Raw genomic sequence first — 27,500 nt, 5'->3', positions numbered from 1 at the left:
GAAGTTAATATGTCCAGTTCTGCAGCAGATTGAGCTCCTAGAAATAGTTGTGAAAGTACTGCAGGCTACAGTATGTATAAGGATACAGTAACTCAGGTATGAACAGTGTTCGGTCTCACAGAAAGGTTCCCTGTGGGAGTGGGGGTGCATCAAGGCTCAGCCCTGAGCCCACTCCTGTTCGTACTGGTGATGGACTACATTAGCAAACAGGACTGATGGGACAGATCAACAAAGCTGCTGCATGCAGATGATATGGCAGCACATGCAAACTCTGACAATGAACTACAGCAAAAGGATAGGGTAATAGAAAGCAAAACTAAAGTCACATAGGATAAAACTTAGTACAGATAAGATATCTGCAATGGTTGCAAATGGAAATCAGAATAAGCTGAGAACTCAAACAGAAGAGAAAGCAACTCAACAAGTTAACAGCTTCAGGTATCTGGAGGAGTGGTTGAGGAGAGGGGAAGTCTTAATGGGGAGTTCAAACATATAATCAGTGAGACTGCAGCCAGCTGGTACAGTATGTCAGGGATAGGTTATGACAGCATAAAGCCAAAGAAGCTGAAAAATAAGGTGTAGAAAACAGTGATGCAACCAGTGCTACTGTATGGCAAAGAAACCTGGGCAGTTAAGGCAGAGCAGTTTAGGAAGTAAGAGGTGATGGAGATGACATGCCTGAGACAGGTGGTAGGATATAGATTGTGGGACAGATGAGAAAATGAGGACATCAGAGCAGAATCCAGGGTTGCTCCTATTGCAGACAAAGGGAACAGATAATGATGGTTCTGGCACATTTGATAAGAAGCAGAAGAAAATCTGGTGAACAAAATTTGGCATAGTCAGGAAGAAGGCAAGAGGAAATAAGGGCATCCGTGAAAGAAGTGGATGCACTGTGTGAGAGAAGACTTGCATCAGTCAGCCAAGACTGTGGGAGAAGTTATAACAATATCATTGAATCAGGAGAGACGGGAACAGCTGTCACGGCACCCAGCTGCATGTAGAAAATAAGCAAAAGGGGACTGATGATGATGATGATGATATTTGTGTGTGTGTGTGTGTGTGTGTGTGTGTGTGTGTGTGTGTGTGTGTGTGTGTGTGTTTGTGTGTGTATATGTATATATATATATATATATATATATATATATATATATATATATATATATATATGGATTCACTTCTTAATGTCAAAATACCAACATCCCGAGGTTCAGAATATTGAATTCAGAACCTCGAGATCTTGGAATCTTGAAATTAACCCCCCCCCAAAAAAAAGCAGTCAACACATCACAAAACATGTTTTTGCAGGGGGGGGCAAGCCCCCTTGCACCCCTACACCCCCACTACTTCAATATACCAACTCAGAGATCGCACTACAGGAAGGAAAAGAGAAATCTCCCGTCCCACGCTGAATGCTGATCTTCGTTCAGGATTTCAAAGTTTTAAAACTTCGATCATATGATCTTCGATCATATGAATTTCGAAGTTTTAAGCTTCAAAATTCTGTAGGGGACCCATATATACACATATACTCAGAAAAACACATGTATATTTACTGATGCACCCAAATGTATTGCTGCAATGACACATTCATATTCAAGTATGTATGGCTGTACATTTACTTCTGTATGTATACTTATGCATAGGTTACAGTTGTGGTGTCTACTGTAAGTCATTCAAACAGTAATTCGGGATGTAAGCATCATGTGCTATGCTGAGTCTGTGAAAGCTGTATCCTGATATTGGTGTCTAGCATTCGGCTGATAGTTTACTCATGTGAAGCATAATACGATACTATATAAACACTGTCAGTTTACTGCTGCTGATAAAGTAGTCTCATGGAGTACTCCTGTGGAATAAGATTCACATCATTGTCATGTTGATTTCAAAACCAAATTCAGCAGTAGTTCTGTTCTGTAGAACTTATCGGGCTCATAGGTACATAGGTAAGTAATATGGGATTAGTCTGCAGAGTATTACAAGCCTAAGCAATCATTGTTGCTCCCCTGTGTAGTTGTGCAGTACATGTTGTCTCACTGTTACACAACACAACAGTGTCACCAAGACGTAATGACTTCTCAAGTGATGGAGGAGAATCAAACCTACGACAGAATGGAATGACAATCACTGCTCATATGTCACTGAACAGGAAGTCAAACAGACTTTGGAAATGTTGCTTCTGTCATTACTGACATTGCACTTGAATAGGTATATAGAGGGCTACTGGCCAGGCTAAGAAGGAATTCTGGCTGGCTAACAAAGAGGCTAACACAGGAGTGGCAGTAGCAAAGAAGGCATCAGAGTCACTGTACCATCTTCTGAAGAAAAGTGACTTGGTAGATGTCACAAAGAAACTTTATCAGGTTGCCAGGCAAAGACAGACAGATATGGAAGGTAGTCAGACACCATTCATAGGGGTAATGTCCTTCAAAGGTGACAAGTAAAACCTGTACCTTGTGTGACTGGGTTAAACACAAATAACAATGCCATTCTTGACACCTCAGATTGCTGTATTACACATAGGCAGCTTGTTGAAGGTTTCACTGAAACTGTCATGTCACAAAAGGCTATCATTACTTGTGAAGTACTTTATAGACACATGGCTAGGCATAAAAAAGCCTCCATTGCTTTGTAGCCTAGTGTCACCTTTGAACCTCAGGACATATGTGTGTGTGTGTGTGTGTGTGTGTGTGTGTGTGTGTGTGTGTGTGCGTGTGTGCGTGTGTGTGTGTGTGTGTGTGTGTGTGTGTGTGTGTGTGCGTTTGTGTGTGTGTGTGCGTGTGTGTGTCTGTTTCTTTATGTAACTATGCAATCCTGATAAGCGCTTATTGTTTTCTACATGAAAAAATACCGTTTTTTAATACTTGTATGTATAATCCTTTTCATGCCTGTCCTTGGAGTTAACCTGCCTACTATTATACACTGATTACCATACATGTTATCACATCCCATACACAAATCTTATTTTTTTTTGCTTCCTTTGTAAACTGTATTACAACATATAGTACTGTCAGTGTTTGTATTACAGGTATTGCTGCTGTTTTCAAGTGCTGCCTCATTATTCGGTAGGTGTTCCTGCCACAAAAGTGATGTAATGAAGACATACTTGAGAGTCTATGTTGCAGTGAGATGGAACAGATGACTTCCTGTTGAGATAATGAAGGTATTAGCTGCATCATTCAGCACTCTGGGTTTTCTCTAGTAGTTCCTGATCTAAGCTGCTGATACCTGCATACTACAATTACCATCAGCAGTACAATGGTGGAAATGCTCCTCATGCCATTCATGAGTACGTGATGCATGGTATGTTTACAGTGAGCTTCCCTACACTGCCAAAAACAGGAACTGTGAGAGTGCAACATGGAAATGTTTTCGTTCTTTGGGAATATAAATTTAATATGCATGACTACTACACAGTGATTGCATTGAGCGTATAACATGTATATCGTGTGTGTGTGTGTGTGTGTGTGTGTGTGTGTGTGTGTGTGTGTGTATATATATATATATATATATATATATATATATATATATATATCTACGTATTTTATATATATATATATATATGGGTCTACCTGATAACACCGACACGCCAAAACACCGACAGTGAAATAACCAACACCACAAAACCAAAGGTTCAAAATCATGAAACTTCACATGCCGGCCAAATCACAATCCTGACAATCAACAAAACACAGACCTTATCCGAAAAACACACACACAACACAAGCACACCAAAAACCTGACAAACCTACACTAAACTTTACATACACAACTATCTATGCAATAACCTTAACCCAAACCCTAACCCTAAGGTCCGTCACTATCGCACGCTTACCTTACCCACACCCTAACCCTAACTCACTTAATCCCCCCTATCCCTAAAGTCCATCGCTATTGCACATTTACCCGCACCCTAACCCTAACTCACTTAATCCACCCCTAACCCTAATGTCCATCACTATCGCACACTTACCTTATCCGCACCCTAACCCTAAGTCACTTAATCCGCCCCTAACCCTAAAGTCCATCACTATTACACACTTACCTGACCCACACCCTAATGTCCTTCACTATCACACACTTACCTTACCCGCACCCTGACCCTAACATCCGTCCCTATCACACACTTACCTTATCATGTCGGTGTTCTCAGCGTTGGGCTTTTCAACTGTCGGCCTTCTCCGTTGTCGATCTTCCGGTGTCGGTTATCTCTTTGTTGGTGTTTTCCACTTTCGGTGTAATCAGGTGTACATTATATATATATATATATATATATATATATATATATATATATATATACATATACATACACACATACACTCACACACACACACACACATATATGATATATGATGACGGGCTGTATCAACCTTTTATGAGGGAATGCATTAATCCTCCATGAAGCTAGCCATGTATATTACATACAAAAATTACTATCATGGCAATTAAAGGATTTCATTTCGACATTTGCCTAAGTAATGACACAATTTTGAAATAGTTCATTGATACTGATAAATAATACGTACCTGTCTAACACTGAAAAGTGCCTGTAAAACTTCCTTTTTGCGTCATCACAATCAGCTGGTCAGTACTGACTAATTGGTGGTTGTTTCCATTGCTCTGTGTGTCTTTTTGACTGCATTCTTTCTTATGAATTTAACATTCTTTTGAATATGCTCTCCATAATGTCTGCTGCATAACCTGAGGAGGGTGTTAAGAAGGGACACTGTAAGCTATGCTACCAAAGATATGAACGAATGAATAATGAGTGCCGACTGTAACAGTACAAATAAGTATTATACCTTTCTTAATGAAATAGTAGGACAATTATTTAGCAAACTATTAATTTTTCTCAAGTAACTTGAAATGGTCTAACAACAACGTTTTTGAAAATAGTATGAAACAATTGGAATTACAGCGTCACAGCGTGCAATACCTCTCAATTTTTTAACTTACTATATGTTGATGCTCTTTGATCTTCCTAACTGATGGCTCCTCTTTCTTGGCTTTTGGGAAGTGCATAGTTAACCTGACATTAGATTGTCTACCTGTTACAAATTGATTTGCACAGTTCTCATTAAAATGTAATGCCGAAAGAAACATTTGTGGAGATTGCAAAAGATATGTCAAACTCTGTAACGATGATGTATGCGACACCACATTTTTCATTGCAGTGCACTCCATTAACCTTGAGTAATTTATAGTAGTATCTGACAACACAGTCTAAATACGATATCTATATATCGACAGTTCATTCCATGAAATGAGTATGATGTGTGTTTTGGTGCAAAATGAATTATAGTGATATTGAATGCCTGCACCATACATGTTTGATGGATAGGTGACAAATGTGGTATGTCTTTCAACATGCCATTACTCTCAAGTACATTTAGTAGTTTTTCAGCTGAGGCTGGACGTACATGGGTGTGGGATATGAAACGCAATAGTCAATATCTAAATACATTTTAAATATACATGTATGCATATATATATATATATATATATATATATATATATATATATATATATATATATATATGTGTGTGTGTGTGTGTTTGTGTGTGTGTGTGTGTGTGTGTGTGTGTGTGTGTATTACATTCACAAGATCAAATTCAAACAATCAAGACAAGTAGATCGGAAGCCCACATCAGCGAATTTTTACAATGCCATAACTTGTAACATTGAAGCAGCTATTGTGCATGTCAGACAACACTCTTCTGAATGGAGATCACTCTGCAGTCATAAGAACAGCTTTTATATTTAAACGCAGCATGTAAAACAAAAATGTAGCTTTTTCAAAGCTTTTGCAAGGGGCAAACCCTCACTGTACCTTGATCTCCATTTAAAAGTGTTGAAAAAGCTAATTTTTTTTCACATGCTGTGCCTAAATGGAGAAGTGCAATTTCCATTCAGAAGAGTGCTGTTGGACAGGTGCAAAGCTGGTATGCTGTTTGGCATAGTAAGCATTCACTGATGTGGGCTTCCGATCTTCTAGTTTCGATTATTTTGCACTTTGATCTTGTAGTATTTCGATCTTGTGAAGGTAATCCATATATATATATATATATATTTTATATATATATATATATATATATATATATATATATATATATATGGATTCACTTCAGAATCTCGAAATTTTGAAACATCGAATTTCATATGATCAAGACCATATGATTGATGTTTCAGAATACCGAAATTCTGAAACAAATAAAAAAAAAAACAACAATATAAATGTTTCTGCAGGGGGGCAAGCCCTCCACGGGTAAACAGCTACATAGATGAATTATTATGCGGAAATGCAATTAAACTGTTCCTATTGAAAAATGTTGTTTAATTGTGCAAGTAACAATAATATTTCTAACACATAAAGTGATATTTCTAATGAGTATGCATTGCATTATAAATGTCTTGTGTCCATGACAGTGTTATAATTTTAATGCCAACATGACATATGTAAAACCAAATACATACGTTTAGCTACATGTCATGTCATAGTAGTGTTTGTTCCTTGTAGCAATCTGCATTTTGACATTCAAGCATGAATCTGCTGATGCCAACTAAGCATTTTAGTCCCTCACGTTCTATCCAACATGAAATGTTTACTTCACTGCTTTGCATGAAGCGAGGAATATTGTGTAAATTCCCTTTGCATTGCTGCTCCCTCTCCACGTGAAATTAATTTTACTTTCACAACTGTAATGTTTACTTTCTGACTTACCCTTACAACAGACATGACTTTCATTAATCTTAACTCATTTAAAACTGTCAGTCACCATAAAAACGCTGTTTCCTAATGGCACTTATTCACGATCTCAACAACCTCACAAAAATTGTAGATAGGAACATCCAATAATCCAACACTGCTGCTTACTTTGTAGATAAACCGAACTTTTATTCACGAGTTAGCACAAGTAAGCGCTTTCACCAGTAGGCTTCTTCAGACTTATATAAATAACAGAACATTCTGGTTATTTAAATAACCCTCCTCTAGCCATGATTGGTGTAAAGTTTTTAAACAACATAGTGTAGCTTAAAGCGCTAGTGCTCTAATAAAAGGCGAAGTATACATTCTAATACATAAAATCCAAATTTGTGTAACATCATTACATGTAATATATGGCTAAAAACACTGCACCTATAACCATAAAATTACCTAACAATAAAAATATTAACATTCAAACACTATTTTAAAAACATATACTGAAGTGCACAAACACATACCAAATGTGTACATTACAATGGACAACCAATACACTAATTATTTATTTATTTAATTATTTATTGATTTGGGTCTGAAGATTCTCCTACTCTTCAGAAATGGTTTAATTTGAACCTTATCATTCAAACCTGGTGGTTCATCCGCCCCCCATCTAATTATCCATCTTAATTCACATTCAAGGGTTTGATTTATTAAATCCCCTCCTCTATAACTGTACTCTGACATCTGTAAGATACAAAACTTAAAGGTGTGGCTAGAACCTACTTCTTTACAATGTTTAGCCAGGGCATTGAACTCAGATCCTAACCTAATATGGTAGTTATGCTCCCTGATTCGTTCTTTTAATGTTCGATTGGTTTTCCCAATATAGAACGCAGGGCACATGACGCATCTTGCCAAATACACAACATTTTTGCTATCACAACTGGTATCTGTATTAAAACAAAACATACGTCCAGTGACCGGATGTACAAATACCGTGTCTTTATTTATATAAGTACATTGGTTACCTTTTCCACAAGATACGGTATTCCTATCAGGTCTAATGGCCCTTCTCCTATAACTCACGTTCTTAGGCCTACATAACAACCTTTTTAGATTGGGTTTATTTTTAAATACTATTTTAGGTTCTGGTCCTACAACTTTGCCTATCTCACTATCTGATAGTAGGATGTCCCAGTGTTTAGCCATCAGACATTTTACTTCCTGGGTATCCTTAGTGAAGAACATAGATGCTCTAGTCTCCACTATATTTGATGGTATTCTATCCTCAGATTGAGTGACTTGTCCAGAAAAATAGGGTCTTGCTCTGGTGGTCCTTAAATCATCTACCTCCATAATTACTTATTCTATTTTCTTTTCATCATATCCCCTATCAATGAACCTCACTTTCAGTTCTTCTATTTCCCTCCTATACCCATCGTCCATGGGATTAAGTCTGGACGCTCTCATAAACTGTCCCTTCAACACATTGTTGAAAATGTGTTGGGGATGCATGCTGTGCCTATGAAGTAGTTTGTTCCTATGACATAATTTTCTATGAATGGAAGTGTTAAGGAGTCCATTATCCAACCTAAACACATCAACATCCAGGTATGAAATCCTACTACTTGAGAAGTTCAAAGTAAACTTCAAAAAGTCAGTTGAGCCATCTATATAGTCTACAAAACTTTTCAATGTATCTACATCCCCTAACCAAATGAGGAAGAGGTCGTCCACAAACCCTCGATATATACCTACATATTTTCTAAACATATCAGACCTGTACAAAAACTTGTCCTCCCATGCTGCCATTACAAGGTTGGCGTAGCTATTTGCACATGATGTGCCCATAGCTACGCCATCCCTTTGGAGATATATTTCATTCCCAAAAACAAATACATTGTTCTCCAATATTGTTTCCAGGTATAGTGTAATCAAATCTATCTTCTCAGCCGAGAAATCTGAATGTACACGTAGGTATTCTTGTATATAGTGTATACCTACATCATTAGGTATTACGGTGAACAAACTTACGACATCTAGAGTAACCAGGAAATATTGCTTATCCTCACCTAATTGACTAGTATATGTGTATAAATCTATCAGGAATTGTTTACTGTCTCTGAGTATATTTATATTCTTATCAACCAAAGGCCTTAGAAGAGTCTCCGTATAAATAGAGAGGGGCTCCGTGACCCATCCCTGGCCAGCCACAGTCGGTCTCATCGGAGGCATTGTTCGGGATTTATGGATCTTTGGTAGTCCCTGAATAACCGGTATTACCGGATTATTGACTTTAAAATATTCATATAACTCTTTGGTAATACTAGATGACAATATAAGGTCATCGAGCATGTAATATACTTCAAAAACTTTTTCCTTTACAACTGTCAAATCTATCCTAAGATAGAATTTATCATCACTCAAAAGTTGTCTCATTCTTTCATTATAATCAGAGGTATCCATGAGTACAATGGGGCTTCCTTTATCAGCTGGTCTAATGACCAACCCATCATCATTTCTTAACTCATTTAACGCTCTTCTCTGATGGTAATTCAAATTCTGTCCATGTTTTACATTCTTTTTACCCTGAAAATAATTGTATATGTCATTCTCTAGCACTCTACCAAAAACATCAACTACTGGATGTAATTGCGGAACATAAGTGCTATTTGAATGAAAACGAGATCCCTGGGTCATATAATTTCCCATCCCAAATTCCAGTTTAAGTTGTACATTCCTGATAAACATTTTTGTGTCAATGATTGTATCAACAATGTCATCTCTTCTTGTTGGAATGAAGTTAAGACCTTTATTTAATACCTGTTCTTCATGTTCATTTAAGATTTTACTAGATAAATTCACCACTAATGAGGAGTCCTCTCCCACATCTTTTTCAGCGTGGGACCATGATGTTCCTCGACCGAACCCTTCCTTTTGTGTCTGCCCCTGCTGGTAGATCGTCTCCTTTCTAAGAACTGACTCTGTGCTATAGGGAAAGGGGTATTCACCTTTTGTACCGGTAGATGATTAGTATTTCCTGCCAGCATAACCTTCGGTCTAACCACCACTTCTGTCTGTATTGGCGTGTCATTATTATTTAAATTAAAATTACACATATGCTTCTTGGATGCTTCCGATTCTAAAGAACCACCACTCTCATCACCATTCATCCTAACTGCATCATTCTCCACTGAGGGATTACTATTCCCTTCAATCGGAAACGCTTCAACATTATTAGTGACTTCATTCCTAGCATTCTCAGTTAAAAACTGATTAACTACATCATTGTCACGTAACAAGCTATCCGCAGCATTCTCCGGAGGCCTCCGTTGAGAAGTTGCAGATGCATAGCTACGTTGGTTACTACGCAAACCACTGTTGTTATAATTATTATTATCACCATTATGTTCCCTAGGCCAAGTGAAAACTTGGCTATTCCTAAAATCCCGTGCATCTCTGGTAATTTTAACTTTCTTTTGTTCAATTAAACGTTTCTCAAACAACAGCACATCATCTAAAACTCTTTCAAGTTTAGTACTAACATCAATATTAGCATATTTCTTTTTAAAGTCATTAAAATGCTGGTTAACCAATAGTCTCAAGCTGTTCTCCTCAGGCGTATGGAAATCTATGAGGAGCTTCATGTAATTGAAACTAAGCTCAATATTGAGCTGCTGCCACTTAAAAAGCAAGTCAGGAAATCTATTCCCTGACGTGGGCATTTTTAAAATGCGTAGCCCACGAGGTACAATCTTTTTAGCTAAGCAAGCTTCAAAATACTGTCGCTGTACCTGTAATTTCTTGAGCTTTATAAAGGCAGTCTCAAATTCTTGTAAATCCTTAGTAGCATTTAGAGAGCTTTCATTGTTAGTAGCGTTCCCGTTCAATTCAATGTTAGGTTCAAAGTCCAGCAGTAAATTATCATTTCCCCTCCTTTTGTGGTTCGGTCCGAGTTTTGTGGCCAAAAAGCATGGTATGAAGTATAACCTGGTAGTGCTGGGGTGCTTTCGGGAGCCTTGAACCAGGTTTCTGTTACTGCACAGATATCGATATTCTCCATATTGAGGAGAGTCTTGAGTGCATGCATCTTGAGGTTTAGACTTCTGGCGTTGAGCAGCTTTACCCTTAGTTTTTTTTTTTCTTAGTTTTTTTTTTTCTTTGTGTTGTCTATGGAGGTGGGTTTGTCTTTTGAGCCTTGCCTAAAAAGGCACTATGGGGGAGGCAAGAGCCTTTGCCAGTATTCGAAAACCCAGGGGTGACAGGTGCAGGCAGTCCCTCGCGAAGCAACATGGCTTGTCGAGCATGTCATCCCAGGCTGACAGACACTGGATCCCCTTTGAATGACACCAATACTTTAGCCAATTGTTAAAATTGATCATTTTGTCTTTATACTGTGGCATCATTCTTGGTGAGGGCAAGATGCTACTCAAGGTCAGGGTCCTACTGGCCTGGGCTACATGATCAGAGAGCTCCTCTATGTCTCTTTTCATGTAGTCCAGGGAGGTACGTCTCAGGTCATTCACACCAGCATGGACAATGACGGAGTCATATTTGTACTTTCTTTGGAGTGACCTGAGTGCATGTGTTATCTGGCGGATCCTGGCACCTGACAGACAGCTTACAGTGACCTTCTCCTTATTCAGTCTGGTGAGTGGGACGTCAGTGTGTCTGACAATAGAGTCACCTATTACAAGTGTATTTGGTGTGTTGTTTAGCCTTAAGGGCTGTGACTGTGTGGCACACTGACTTTGTGAGTTATGTGTTACGTGGGTATTGTTGCATGGTGGGGGTTGCTTGGATGTCTGCTTTGGAGAACTCTGCTGCTTAGGCAGATTTTTGTTTAGAGCCTCCGAGTATGTTTTTGTGTGTTTATGTGTTTGGTTTGCTGATGCCATGGGTCTATGTGAGACTGGAATTGTGGTGTGTGTGGTTACCTTTACCTCCTGACCGGCTGTGCCAGTACTGGGTTGAGAAAGCTTAGCCTCCAGTTTGGCTATATAGTTGCATCTCTCACATATGTTTGAGCTTTTTGGGAGTTGGAGAGGGTGGTCTGGTTACATAAGGCAGTTGTAACATTGCCTCAAGATTCCCAGATTCACCAGCTGGACTGGGGAGTAAACCCGAAACTGGCCTTTGGACATGCCTGAAAAGTATAGGGAACTACTTATTGACTGATCAGAAAGGACCAATCGGGAGCAAGTACTTAAAAGGAGTATAAGAGGGTGTAGTGCTTAAGTTTATTCGTGTTTATCTGTAAGATTACTTATATGAGCAAGTGCCAGGCTTTAGAAAGAAAATAGAGTGCTTATTTTGAGATTTAGAGCAGTTCTAAGGGAAAAAGTGAAGAGCAGACTTTGTGGAGCCGGAAATAGTTTAAACCTGTTTAAGCGGTGCTGCCCGATGTTGCGCTATGCGCAAAATCACGCAAAGCCGCGCCAAAGCGGGTTTTAAAGCAGGGGACTTAAAAGAGCTAGGAAATAGCCCAAAACGGCCAATAAACAACTAGTTACTGGGCTGAGACCACTCCTCCAGGGACAGATAGGCTGCTCAAAGCTCCCCACTCTTGCTGGTGAACAGAGAAGCTTCCTCCTATCCAAGTAAGGATATGGGCAACACAGGAACTTGTACTGAAGTCTGGAATATGATATGATTTATATAGAAGTGTATGTTATGTACTGAGCTAAAATTTAACCACAGCATGCCCTGCTGACTTAGAACAGAAATGGATATAAACTATATACCTGTGCAAATGTATGTTTTAATAGTAGAAAGTAGAACATAAAAGGGTGAACTTGCAAAGCTTCAAGAAAATAAGTTGAAATTAAAGTGCTTTACAATTGTGCTATAAATGTTCTTGGTCAGTTTCAGTGTAGCAGGCACAATGTCTAGAGCTGGAAGTCTTTGTATTGTCTTGAAAGAGAAGTAATTACTAGGTTTAAAATGTAAAAGTGTTTTATAGTTTTATGACTTTCAGTTCTGAACAAATATCTGAGAGATATGCATTTTTAACACAGAGAAGTTATATTATGTTAGTTTATGCTTTAGCCTGGGAACTAAAGTCAATGGACAAAGAGTGATGTCATCCAAGCTAACCCAGCAGTAATATTTGATACTGAGTTAAGAAGTCTCTCAGACAGAGACTGTGCATTTTATATTTTGTCTTGGACCTAGAAAGAAAATCAACTCATCATCACCATCATCTGCACTTGCCCTGCTGTAGGTAAGACTTAGGGCATAGTATCTCTCTCAGATATAGATAAGAATAAAGTAAAGATTAGTTTAGAAGTTTTCTGTATTTATTTGAGACTGCCCTGCAATGTTGTTTTAAAATATTTGCTGTGATTTGGAACTCTGAAGTTACTGTGTTGATTGGCTGAGTATTTTCTTCTTCTTTTATTATTTATTATTAAATATATTTAAATCTATCTTTGTGGCTGATATTTGTGAGACATATTTAAGCTCTTAGGGTACTTGTATATGTATTTGGTAACACTGTACAGGCCATGCTTAAATAGCCTTGCAAGTCTTGGTCAGACTACCATTTGGATAATAGTAACATTACAAATTAGGATTGGACACCCTTTGTAAGGGCCTTATAGTAGCTGATAAGTAGGGGTAGGTGGCAGTGGAAACTACCTTATAGTCTTGGCAGAATGGGGCATAGCTAGTAAACCTGTGCCACCCTTCCCCAGGTGTGTGTGTGTGTGTTTTTATATAAACAAAATCTCAAAGTGTGTATGTGTCAGTTACTTGGGCAGGGACACGAAACACTGGTTGGACAGAGAGGGTGCTGGAGATCTAGGCTTGGCCACTCAGCTGAAATCTTAACCCTATAGCGGTGCCAATGGGGAGTCTTACTGGGGATTTGGAAAAAGAGGGAGAAACCAGCCCCAGACAGAATTTGATCTCTGTGTGTTCTTAAAGGAAATTGCACTTTACTGTGTGTGTGTATTTCTTATCCTCCCAGTGTGTATGTCCCCTAGCTGTTGCCAGTGGTGAGGACTGAGGCTCCTTGATTACTCGGCTACTACAGGGGTGTCACAATATATATATATATATATATATATATATATATATATACACACACACACACACACACACACACACACACACACACACACACACACACAGACATATATATATATGTATATATATATATATATATATATATATATATATACACACACACACACACACACACACACACACACACACACACACACATGTTTTTCACATACCTGATAACATGCACTTCTTTCACCCTTCACATCCTTCGAGTAGAGCATGGAAACATTGTGTAAAAGAAGGTTATTGTGTCTGTGTATAGTTTGCATATGTCTAAAGATTCATTCCCATTTAGCTTGTAGAACATCTCTGCTATGTGGTGTTGTAGATGAAGCCAACCAGTAAATGTGGTTACTAATACTCCATTATCAGCAATCAAGTACTTCCATTCCTTTCTGTTTCAAAAGGGCATGTGTTTTTTTTTTTTTTTTTTTGTAAAGACCTACTCAGTTGATTATGTGGAAATGCAGTTAAACTGTTCCTACTGAAAAATGCTGTTTAATTGTGCAAGTAACAATAGTATTTCTGACATATAAAGTGATATTTCTAATAGGTATGCATTGCATTATAAATTTCTTGTGTCCATGACAGTGTTATCATTTTTATGTCAACGTGACATATGTAAAACTGAATACATACCTTTAGCTACATGTCATGTCATAGTAGTGTTTTCCTTGTAGCAATCTGCATTTTGACATTCAAGCATTAATCTGCTGATGCCAACTAAGCATTTTAGTCCCTCACATTCCATCCAGCATGAAATGTTTACTTCACTGCTTTGCATGAAGCGAGGAATATTGTGTAAATGCCCTTTGCATTGCTGCTCCCTCTCCACGTAAAATTAATTTTACTTTCACAGCTGCAATGTTTACTTTCTGATTTACCCTTACAACAGACATAACTTTCATTAATCTTAACTTATTTAAAGCTGTAACAGAAACATTTTGCAGTATGTCCTAGGCTATCGCAGCATCTATCACTCGTACGTTTAAGTCACCCATCAAAATTACTAACTTCAGTTATCATCCCTTTCTGAGATTCTTCCCAAAATGTGCTGTTGTTGGAAACAGTATATCCATTTGCTGCTTTTGAAATGTTCTTTCAGGTATTCTGGCAGTGTTAAGCTAGTCAAATATTTTAAAGGCTTTAGAAAGCAGACAGCCTGGGATTAGAATTGCTGCTGCCATTGCTTTATTCCAACAATGATCCTGCCAAAATTAGGTTGGTTTCTCCTTGTTTGGTGAAATCCACACTTTGTACACATCATGGAAACTTCAACGAGTGTTCTTCTTCTTCTGTTGGAGTAGTCAGTGGAAAAAGTCATACATGTTAAACTGCCAGACACTAGATACCTTCTAAAAATGTCCTCTAGGCAGCACATGTACACCAGTCTGGTGGGCTCCTCATGCAGCAGAAACTAAGAATGAAGTGGTGATCTGCAACAAAGTGTTTGACACTTGGTTTGAGAAGTTTATTACCAGTAAAAGCAGTTTAACTATGAAATTATTTTCTTTCTAATTGTTGATCAATATGTAAAAGACAGCAGAGAAACTCAATGTGTTTTCAAACATTTCAGAAGATATGTTTCATGAGTATGTAATTTCTACGGAAACATTTGTTAAACAGAAAAGAATTTGATCTCATTCAATATCTTCATTAATTTTACTCTCTGACATGGCAATGAACTCTTCACAGGGGATGGACACTGAAACACGATCTTCCAAACTGTTTGGCGAAGCCAGAGGTGTCAAGAAATGGATATGCAAATTAGCTGAAGTCTTCAATGTGGGTGCAAAGTCGTCATATTGAATGGCAACATCTCTTGTTTTGTCTACTCTTGTCTGTGTGGCAGTTATGTAATACTGAGTGTTACTGATTTAATACTCTGCAGGTTGAAAATGATTTGCAAATTACTAAACATGTAATATCTGCAAGAAGTACTTATAGTAATATTTAAGATATGCATATTTGTAAAGAAGTACTACCATAGTGATGTTATTGCAAGCCACATGTTGTGGAAATCAAGCAACCCCAGTTTGGTCCATCCATTGGCCTATTACTTTAATTTTGTTATTACATAGGGAGTGATCGTAAGGCAGCACTTTTCTACTGAAATGATCTTTCTGTGTCACATGGTTGACTGAGCTTGTCTCTGAGTTACATCACCAGGTTGACAATGAAGGAAGGTAGAAGGATATGTCGGGTCCACAAAAGAGTTTCTGTTAGTCTATATTTCATTGCATGCAAGTATCGTGGATGTGAAGGTTGACTCAGTGAAATCTTTCTGACCAATGTCCACAGTACTACATTCCTGTTTTATAGAATTGTTTGTTGAAGCTAATGCAATACATCTACCCGTTTTCTGGTTTGGTTCAAACTGTGAGGTCCACCAAAACACAACAAAGTTCACCAAGCACCACAAATAACTCAAAAACATCCAAAGGTACCAACAAAGGATCGAAGACCAGCAACTGAAGTGTCAAATCATGACTTTAATAAAAACACATATAAAGCACACATTAACGTCTCCTACACAATCCGTTTTTGTTTCCATTTACTTCATCAGGTGTGGACTGACTGTTAAGACCATTACATTTATACTTCCTCTAGTCAGTCAGTCCGCATCTGATAATCACCTCAACAGGTTGTGCTGAATTAACACACTGCTTACATTTTCAAATGTGGCTTGGGGAATCAGATCATGAACATCCAAATGATGGAGAATCTGTGCCATAGAAGTTGTGGCGTAGAAGTGATCACACATTAGGAATTGCATTTCTCTTTAGTTTGAGAAATCTACCATATTTCATTCAAACTTGCTTCTGAGCGAAATGAGCAGAACACAGAAATGGGTTTACAGCCACGTCCCATTCCCAGTGCCTGTCTTGGCTAACAAATGCAACGTACATCTGGAAATGGACAGGTGACTGATCATGGTTTGTTAAATTAAATAATGATATCTCATTCATTGGAGTGTTTGTGCAAAAACCTGCAATGCAGTAGAACACCATTTCAGATGACTAAAATTGGTGGTTACAAAAACATAACAGTCAGTCATAAATTAGATCCAGATTTAAAGAAAAAAAATTAGTTATCAAGTGACAATGATGATCTACATAGATTACTTTCTTAGACTGTTATATTTCATGAATTTTGACAATCTGCATGACACTTGATATGCAAAATCCTTACACTGTCATTTCCAGTACAAGTAGAAAAATTTAGCTCACTGCGGTGGTGGTGCTGCGGTAGCATTGTCGCCTCACAGTAAGACGTTGTCCTGTTCGATTCTCAGCTAGAGTGTCTTCTGTGTGGAGACAAGTGTGAATGGGAGTGCCTTCGTTGAAGGTTGTGCATCAGGGCCGGCAACATGGCACGTAAAAATCTACTGCCAATCATTAGCGGATCGGAGTTCCACTGTGGCGACCCCTAACCGGGAAAAGCCAAAAGACACAACAACAACAATAATGGATTCCAAAAATGATAATATTTCTCAGGTTTCCATTTCAGTGGTACAGCACCACATGATAGGTCAGACATATCTGGTCTAATAAATTTATTTATTTATTTATTTATTGACATTTGCTTTCTGGGAAACTCCAACTGGGCACAGGTGCCCTTTTTCAGTGGAGACCAGGGGAGATAAGAAGACGAAGAAGAATATTTACAATAACAAGTTTTACAATGCAGTTTTAAGTTAATACATGACATAATAGTCAGTATAATAAATTTTGTATTGATATTCACAAACATTAAATTCACAAGCCATGTATGGAGACTTTATAGATATAAGAGTGGTATATAAGACAGGTAGGAGTAATTTAAGAAATACAATAGAGTGAGGTATTAGAGGAGATAAGCAAGTTTGAGTGTTAACCGAGAATAGCAATTTGGTTATGCTAATTAGAAGTAGTTATAGTAGCTTACGAAGTACAATAAAGTGAGGTATTAGAAGAGGATAAATAGATAAACTGATTTACTGCTTTAAAGGGAGGAATGAGAAAGGTGATGAAGTGTGTTAAGAGAGCTGTGTCTCAAATAAGGAGCAGCAACAAAGCCAGGAGGCAGAGTGGAAGTTTTGTTTACAAAGAAATGTACGAGATAAGAGTATTGTGTGTTTCTGCTGAAATTAATACATCAGATTTTAATTGTACTTTGTGAAAGCTAAGGTGATGTACTTTGTGAATGCTAAGGTGATGACAGCCATGTTACTTGTATATGAATACAATGACATAATCAACAGACCTCGATGCTTTGCCAGAGATGGTCTTCATCTGTCACCCCTGGGATTTTGGCTACTGGCCAAAGCTCTTGCAACCCTCACAGTGTCTTTTTTTTGGCAGTATCTCAAGGACAAAATTCCCAACGTAAGAACTTCATCTAAGAACAGCCTCAAGGTTTTGCTGCTAAATGCTGGGAGTTTTAACACAAACTGCATTCACTGGAAGCAGTCCTCACCTTGGAAGACATAGACATTTGTACAGTCACGAAGAACTGATTCAAGGCTGTAGAGTACACCCCAGCCATATTGGGCTACACCTCCTTCCATACGTTCAGATCACAACCTGAAGGTGTGAAAACTAAAGTAGGCGGTGTATCAATATTCATTAAAGATAAATACACCTCCTAATTGGTTAGACAGCATGATTCCCTGGAAATACTTCAGGTACAATTAACTGTTGGTAGGACACCTATTGCCAGCTACAGGACCCCCTCCATGAATCAGGATGGCCACCATCTATTTGGATCTACTTGAGTCTATTAAGATCCATTTGAATATCATGGCTTTCTGTGACTTTAACTACCCATCCATTGACTGGGGAAGTTACTCATGTGGAAACTCACTTGCCCAAAGGTTCCTTGACTTCATTAACTCCAATGCCCTGAACCAGCTAGTTGACACCCCACAAGGGGTGGCAACATCCTGGATCTGGTGCTTAGCAATTTGGGGGACCACTGTAGCACCCCTATTGTGAGGTCATCCCTGGTGAGATCTGACCACAAATCAGTCTCATTCAAAGTTACTATCACACATGACCCTCCCGTAGCACAAACTAAAGTAAAAAACGTCCCCAAAATAGAGTATAACCTCTAATGGGATGGTATAAATCGATTCACTGCATCTCCTCCCTCAGATGGAACTGGCAACTATGCCCAGTTCTACACAAATGCTTTATACAAACACCTGAACAACTGCATTGACGCAGCCGCACCTGATAGGACCAAAACAAGCTCCTCAAGGAAGAGCAAACCTGTCTGGTGGGCAACTGCCATTAACAGGCTTTACAATAAGAGGAAGTAATTGCTGTCTAAGAGTAAGATGAAGCGAGCCCCAAGCTGGAAACTCCCTCCTCAGCTTAAACAAGCAAATAAGACTCATTGTGAAGTACTCCAAAGCTAACTATGAATCCAAACTAGCTTCCTCAACTAAGGACAACCATAAGGTGTTCTTTAGTTACATCCGTAACCTAAAAGGAAAGGCTTAGATATGTGCCAACCTGGCAGTTAATGATACCACATATACCAATCCTGTGGACATTGCTAACCTGTTAGCCAACAGGTTTTGTGAAAACTTCAAACCCCTTCTCAGCCACACTTACACCAAGACATCCCTACCACCTGGCCTCTACTCTGTATCTTTAAATAGTAGGTTGAGAATGCCCTCTCTAAGGTCAAAAACACAGCATCCATGGGACATGAAAACATTCTAGGCTGCATTCTACCTGGGATCAAACAAGAATTAGCAATGCCATTGGGTACTCTTTTCAATCATAGTCTAAGCACTGGTTTCATCCCAGCTGAATGGAAAAAGGTCACCATTATCCCCTTGCACAAAGGTGGTGCTTCCACTGACCCTGGGAACTATAGACCTATTAGCCTGACTAGCCTTATCTTCAAGGCCACAAAGAGAATCATCATGGACCTTATCAGCAAACATATTGGTAACCTTCAAATACTTGACCCTACTCGATTTGGATTTGTCAAAGGGAGATCATGCCTGTTAAACCTGGTGGACTTCTTCAAGACTGTCACTAAGGCCCTTGGTGAGGGGAAATCTGTGCACACAGCCTACCTAGACCTAGCCAAGGCTTTTGACACTATCCCCCACTCAGGCATAATTGAAAAACTCACACAGCTAGGTATCAATGTGAATATCATTAAATGGGTCACTAACTGGCTCACAGATAGAACCCATATAGTCAAAATAGGGGAATCCACCTCCAACAGCAGACCTGTAACCAGGGTGTTCCACAGGGATCAGTCCTGGGACCTCTACTGTTTGGAATCTATTTATTTGAAGTGCAAGCTAAAACTAAAGGTCTTTGGCTGACAAAGTTTGCTGATGACTGCAAACTGGGATCGGTCATAGAATTTCCAAATAATGTCAATATCCTACAAGAGGGTCTTACACAAACAAATAACTCGTGCCAAAGTCATGGCCTTAAACTCAATGCAAACAATGTGTTATCATCTCTTTCTGTAAGAGTGATGTTCCTGCTAACTACCACATCAATAACAACACGCTAAGTATGCACTCAGTGGTGAGAGACCTGGGAACACAGGTTGACAGTAACCTTACCTTTGATCACCATGTCTCCACAGTTCTAAGAAGGGCATTCTATATTGCTCATCTCATAAGTAAGGACATTGCCTCCAGAAAAAAAGAAATCATAACCTCCCTGTACCATTTGCTCATCATGCCAATAATTGAGTACAATGTCCCTTTTGGTATGTATCTTTCCAAGCACCTGCAGCAATTGCAGAGACCACAAACAACAAACTACAACGTGCAGCATTAGAAAAGACCAGGCACTATCGTACACTATTGCAAATAATAAACTAAAGATATCAGCACAGGCAAAAACCTTAGAAGATATGCAGATAAATATAAGGGAAAAGTACAAAATAAGCAATTCATTGATGCCACAAAAAGTTTTATACAAAAAGGAATAGAAACACCATCAAAAAAGAAGAAATTGACACATTTTGGGGAAGTAATTATGAAGGCCCTATTGAACATAATAAAGACGCTGAATGGATAGAAGAAGTAAATGAAACAGTAAGGAGTTCAAATGTGCAGGATATGAAATAAGATGAAGTAACAGCCAGAGAAATTGAAACAAAATTAAGAAAAGCTCCTAAATGGAAAACCTCAGGTCTAGATGCAGTACCTAAGTTCTGGCTAAAAGTATTAACATCTTTACACGAATATTTAACTCTGAGTCAGAACTACTTATATGTGCATCCCAGACAAAGAACTGGTTGATAGAGAAAAAAATGATACTTTTTCTTAAGAGTAAACCACCAAGCTATCCTAAAAACTATAGACCAATAACTTGCCTTCCAATGATGTGTACATTATATACTGGAATTGATGCCGACATAGTTTATAGTCATTTAGAAGAAAACTCAATTATGCCAATAGAAGAGAAGGATAAGAAAAGAAAGTCATATGGAACAAAGGATAATTTGTTGTTAAATAAAGTCATAATGGAGAATTGTAAAAAGGGGAGGAATTTATGTATGGCATGGATAGATTACACAAAAGCATTTGACAGCGTCCCACATTCATGGATAAAGGAGTGTTTACAGATGTGTAATATACACCCTACATTGATCAATTACATGACAGCGACCATAAAACAGTGGCAAACCACTTTGTAGCTCAGCCATGATAAAAGACAAATTATTATTACAGGGATAAGAATTCAAAACAGGACATTCCAGCATGACTCTTTGTTACAGCTGATCTTTTGACTTGCCCTTAATCAATTAAGCTGTCTACTTAACGGATTAGGTCATAGTTACAATTTGGCTCCCAAAAACAACAAAGTATAAAGACTTCTCATTTTGTTTTTGTGGCTGATTTAAAACTGTATAGCTCATCAGATGAGGAGCTGAAAGCACAACTACTAAGGATCAGATGAAAAGGCAAGAAATGTAGAAGAATAAATATAGTTAGAAGTACAGAAAACTCCTGGAACAACCTCATGTCGATCAGGATCTGACACAGGAATGGTAAAGGAGAGATGAATTTAAAGCAAAAAATGAAAGATTAATATTGGCAGTTCAGGATAGTAGACTACATACACTTTGATTTACAAAGTCCATTGAACATGTAGGAGAAACAGACAAATGCAGGTTCTGTAAAACAGAACTGGAAGCAGTCGCACATCTTGTTGCTGGGTGTGATACAGTAATGGCAGTGGGCTTGTATACTGAAAGGCATAATAATATTACAAGACTGTTGCATTGGGGATTGTGCAAACATTACAATATTGAAGTAGCTGAGAAGCATTAGAAACATGACTCACAGAAGAGAATGATGAAGTTTATATCACATGGGATCATCCATTTCCAACATTTAAAAAAATAGACGAGAAAAACAGATATAGGAGTCCATGAAAAGAAGACAAAAGTAGCATTAATCATTGAAATTGCTCTGGACTCATCCATAACTCTTTAGAAAACATCCTCTATTATGCAGATAATGTGGTGTTATACCAGGATTTTCACCTGTAGCTATCAACTGTGGAGTTCAGTCCATCCTATTTTTTTCTGCAAATCAATCAGTCACCATAACCTGGATGAAACAAAAGCCATGCTTTTGATATCTCCAAGAAGCCCTACGAGACTGGTCAGTCCTTTTTTATTGTTATATCTCCTTGAAACAGTCTACTCCTTCAGGTAGCATGAATGTGACCTTAGACCCTTGTTTTCCTTACACAACACATTGAGGATGCTGAAAATAGCATCACCTCATGCTTAAAACCTGTTATAGAGCTACCACATTTCTTTCGTCACAAGCTTGTCTCTCAAAGACAGACCCTAGTATTAGTAGCAAATGCCACAAAACATACTATGACCCCACTTCAGTGCTAAACTTTATCTGTCTTTAATGTATGGGTATGGGATGCAGGATGCTGGTGTGACACAGAAGACAGATATTATTTTTTTAAATATTATCTGGTAACCCTACTATGACAGATTTTGTTTTTCTTGGATAACCCTGAAGCAGAGTCTGGTAAAGTGGCATAGTCTTAAGTTACAGTGTGCAATTGCAAGCAGAGGATATGGGAGAATAGACAGATAGTATAAGAACATATCTTTGTGGAATACCTATGTAGAGAGGAAAAAAGATTTATAGAATGGCTATTAACCTTGGCCTTGCCTATCTGGCTGAAAACCTCCAACGACAAGCGGGCCTTTCCAGTTAAACAAACAAACAAACAAACAAACAAACAAACAAACAAACAAACAAACAAACAAACAATCAAATAGGTAACAGGGTACTTATGCCTTTTTGAAAGTACTGTCTTTGTAGTTCACTTTTTGAAGTTGTAATTTAACTTAGTGCCAAATCTCACAAAATAAAATGTATTCATTCATTCTCCAGACAAAAAAAAAACAAACAAAAAAAAAACATCACCATGCCACACTGGCAGGAAAAAAAACTCTCCCAATTCCATTTTATTTAACCTGTTTTGCTCCATCATTGTAAATCTTAATCTAGAATACTTCCATTCCCTTAAGTAGACCCACTGTCTTCATTACATTCTATAAATTCAGACTACTACTCTCTTGTCATATCTCATCACTGTCTTGTATTTGGGTGCAATGCTTTCTTCTGCCTTGGGCCAGCTATGTGGAATTCAAAAGTTCCTTAGATGCAGTGTCTTCCTTTTCTGCATTATTGCTGGTATCTATCAGAATCTATCTTAATTCCCTTCCATTCTGCAAATCAGCCTGCAGTATTACAATAAAACATCCGTCTGTGTACCAGTATCATATCCTTATATAATAATGCCCTTCTGTTTTGCGCATTGAAGCCCCATATGTACTCATCCGTTACTCAGCATTTTCAATGTGTGATTTAACTGTTTTCATATTTATAACTAGCTTTGTGACTATTCATGTGCTTCTTCTGCCTTTTTTCTGCTTTCCACCACTCCTCTTTTACAACTCTCTCAAGCACTAAATCACACTTTGTTTCATTTCTTTCCGATTCTACTGCTTAACTGATTGTCTTAGATATTTACTAATGCCAACCTTTACTTTTCAATTAGATTTTATTAAATTTTCCAGTTGAGTCAATAACAAATACTTTAATTATAGCAATCCATTACTTTAAATACTCTATTGCTGATTATAGGCAATGCAATCATGAGTTTTTTAATAATAAAGTTATATACTATCTTAACTATAACTGAACATAAAATGAAAAACATATTGAATAAAACATTACGTACATTAACTATTTACAACATTTCCGAGGTATGTCTTTGCCCTCTAAATAATGATTATGAATCCCTGTTAAGTATGACTTCATATTCTATACAGTAGTCCAATTTATACATATGTCTCATAAGATCCTAGAATAATTTAATTGTATTTTTCCAGTAATGGCCAGATTGTGTAATTTATCGAAGAGGTTCTTTCATTCCTGTTTGAATTGTACTCATTATTCTTTTATATACAATAGTAGCTATACGCAAAAGTTCAAAAAAAAGAGGAACAATAGCCTTTTTCCATTTCCTGGTTATTGTCTTTCTGGCAACTACTAATAGACATCAATATATAGATTTATTTATAACCGAGCTTTCCTACCACATAAGGGAGTTAAAGCATTAAACAATGCCTTGTGTTTAGATAAATGAAATTTGCCTGATCACGTAAAACTCTACTGCCAATCATTAGCGGACCGGATTTCCGCTGTGGCGACCCCTAACTGGGAAAAGCCAAAAGAAAGAAATAAACTGGGCTTGAGAAAATAACTGAAATTGTATCCAAAATTCTAAGAATAATTTGCAGTCCAATCAGCTTTAGTCACTGTATTACACATCCAGCAATGTGTACTATTCATGTTAATTATTCCCCCAATCTTATGTGAAGTATGGGAACCATAGTGTAATCATTTCCAGGTAAATAGTTTCCAAAAAAGGGATTGCATTTATTTACTCACAGATCCCACTATTAATACATTATCTGCATCCAAGCTTAGGATTTTGTTATGAAAGATGAAAAAAATTGAAATAATTTAATAATGTACTAAAAAATAATTTAGAAGTTTCTCTGTCTGATAATACCGATGTTAGATATTTCAATATGACTAGGCATTTCTTTGCCGTACTCTTTGATATGACCTGCATTTTACAAAGGAAAAAGTGTATAACAATCTGTACTAATAAACTGTCTCTACAATCCATACTGTACATACGCATTATATTATCTACTGATAATACAGTAGTTCATTTTAAATGATTAAACCGGAGGGAACATCCCCTCATCTTCCAGTCCAGCAAATGTTTACAACTAGAACCTTCTATAAATTCTGCAGTAAACAAGTGGGAGATATAGTGAATGTCCCCTTGTATAATATAAGATGGTTATATTATATAATACAAGCCAATACTCACAGCTGGATCACTGTCAAATGCGGCCCTAGACAGGGTAATGGACTGGGGCTCCCCCACACACAAAATAGCAAACCCCCCCACATGCACACACACAGCCATTCCAGTGTCCCACTATTTGACTATTTCTCCCCATTTACCATAAATACTGCTCAAAACTCTCGGTATGCATACTATTTTCTTCTTTATTTCTACAATGATTGCAGATATTTGGATTTAATTTAAAACTTATTTTAAATTTTATAGCACAAAAACTGTTAGACATTTGATAAACAAAGCAATACAGTCTCACAATGAAATCAGACTTAGCATTAACAGTAAACTTTCCTGTCCTTGAAACTCACATTCATTGAAAAGGCATTGAACCCACATTGAAAGGAAATGCATCTAGCCAGTGACAGATAAAGTTTACCTTTGGCCTGTTTTCAAGTTATAGGCCCCTTGCACTTATTTTTAGGACCATGTATACATGCATGTGTTCTTTGATTCACCTTCCTGATTGTTTTAAATTATATTCCTTTTATAATACATCACCACTTATTAGAGTAAGTTTTAAGTTGTTAAAACTAAAGTAGTTTTGAACATTTTTTCCAGTAAGCACTGAAACAAACTGTATGAACCAATAATGACAAAACTGCCCATTTCAAAACATTTTAACCATAAAAGGCCACTCAAACTTCTGTCATTACAACCCACCAATATCAGTTAATATGCACAATCTTTGTAGAAGTAAAAGTCATCTGAATAATTCCACATTAAAAAGATTTGTAACTAATGAAAGGTTGCTGCTAGCAAACAACTTATGTTTCAGTATTTCATCTACAAATTCAGTGCCTGCTGTCCTTGAAGAATAAATTGCCTATGTTACATTAAAAAACTGGTAAGCTGGAAATATTGCAATAGGGAACAGATAGCTAAGTGACAACAGGTTAATTTTTACTAGGCATCTCCTCCAAAGGAAGAAACACTCAGGACTGCAGCAACCCCCGCCTTAAAATATAGTACAGTATCCAAAATTAATCTATATGCTGTGGGAGTATAATCCACAGCCTTCTGCTGAAAAGCAAGTATGTGACCTGTTCTGCTACTAACACTGCTTTCAAATTCTAAAGCACAATAGTAATTACCATTTGCTAAACAAAACAGTTGTACATTGAAAACAGACTTAGCATGAGCAGCAGTAAACTTCTCTTCCCCTGAAGCTTGCAATTCATTGAAAATGCACTGAAACTCACAATTCCTTGAAAATGCACTAAAACTCAATTCTTTTGAGTAGTTCTTTGGTAGTTGATGTACAGGATTTAGGATCTTGTCTCTTGTAACCAAGGTACAGGGTTTGAGCCTGAGCAAACTAACTAACCTGCCATCCCTAAATAGGGCATTACACACACACATACACACACACACACACACACACACACACACACACACACACACACACACACACACACACACACACACACACACACATGCGCACACACACACACACACACACACACACACACACACACACACACACACCCATACCTTACCAACGAATAGAAAGTTGTTTGTCCATGTAAGTCCAGGGTATACCTTACTGATGTTTACAGGGTATTTGCATTCATCAGGCAACAAGTGTATATTTAAATTCTGTGCATGGAATGCAAAAAGCAACAAGTATGTACATTGATGCATGCAGGGATGCAGAGATGTAGAACACAGAAGCAATATATGTGTGCGTGTGTCAACACATGCAGGGATGCACAGATGTAGGGGGCAGAAACAGTAGGTGTGTGCATTGGTGGTTGCAGGGATGCACAGATGCAAAGGGCAGAAGCAGTAGGTGTGTATGTTGATGCACACAGGGACACACAGAGGCAGAGGGCATTCTTAAAAAAGAACTCCCTTAAAAACATAGCCAGCAGGGGTCTCTCATAGCCACAGGCCCTAGGTGACTGTCTAAATAGCCTAGTGCTTGATCTGCCTCTGTGGATAATATAAGATGGTTTACGTATTAGTTTATAACACGTTAATATAGAATTAATATACTTATAATCTGTCAGATGATAGATTACTATCCATAGCATTTTATTATCTAATAAATTTTGTCATCGACTGAGTTTGATTTTTTTTATTGCTACATATAATGTCATGTATTTTCTCCACTTTTCATTTCTAACCATTGAGTTCTTTTTTAAAATGGAGGTTACGACATATTATTCAACATAAGGAGATTGAATTGTACCATTATCCTACTTTCTAATGTGATACTTCATTGTTATACTAAGTATGTTTGGTTACCAAAACAAGAGATGAGTGTGTTACGTAAGTCT

The sequence above is a fragment of the Protopterus annectens genome, chromosome 2.part0 (genome assembly GCF_019279795.1).
Source record: "Protopterus annectens isolate FY-2018-M chromosome 2.part0, PAN1.0, whole genome shotgun sequence".
In the NCBI taxonomy this organism is placed as follows: Eukaryota; Metazoa; Chordata; order Ceratodontiformes; family Protopteridae; genus Protopterus; species Protopterus annectens.
Note: the sequence above shows the minus strand (reverse complement) of the source record.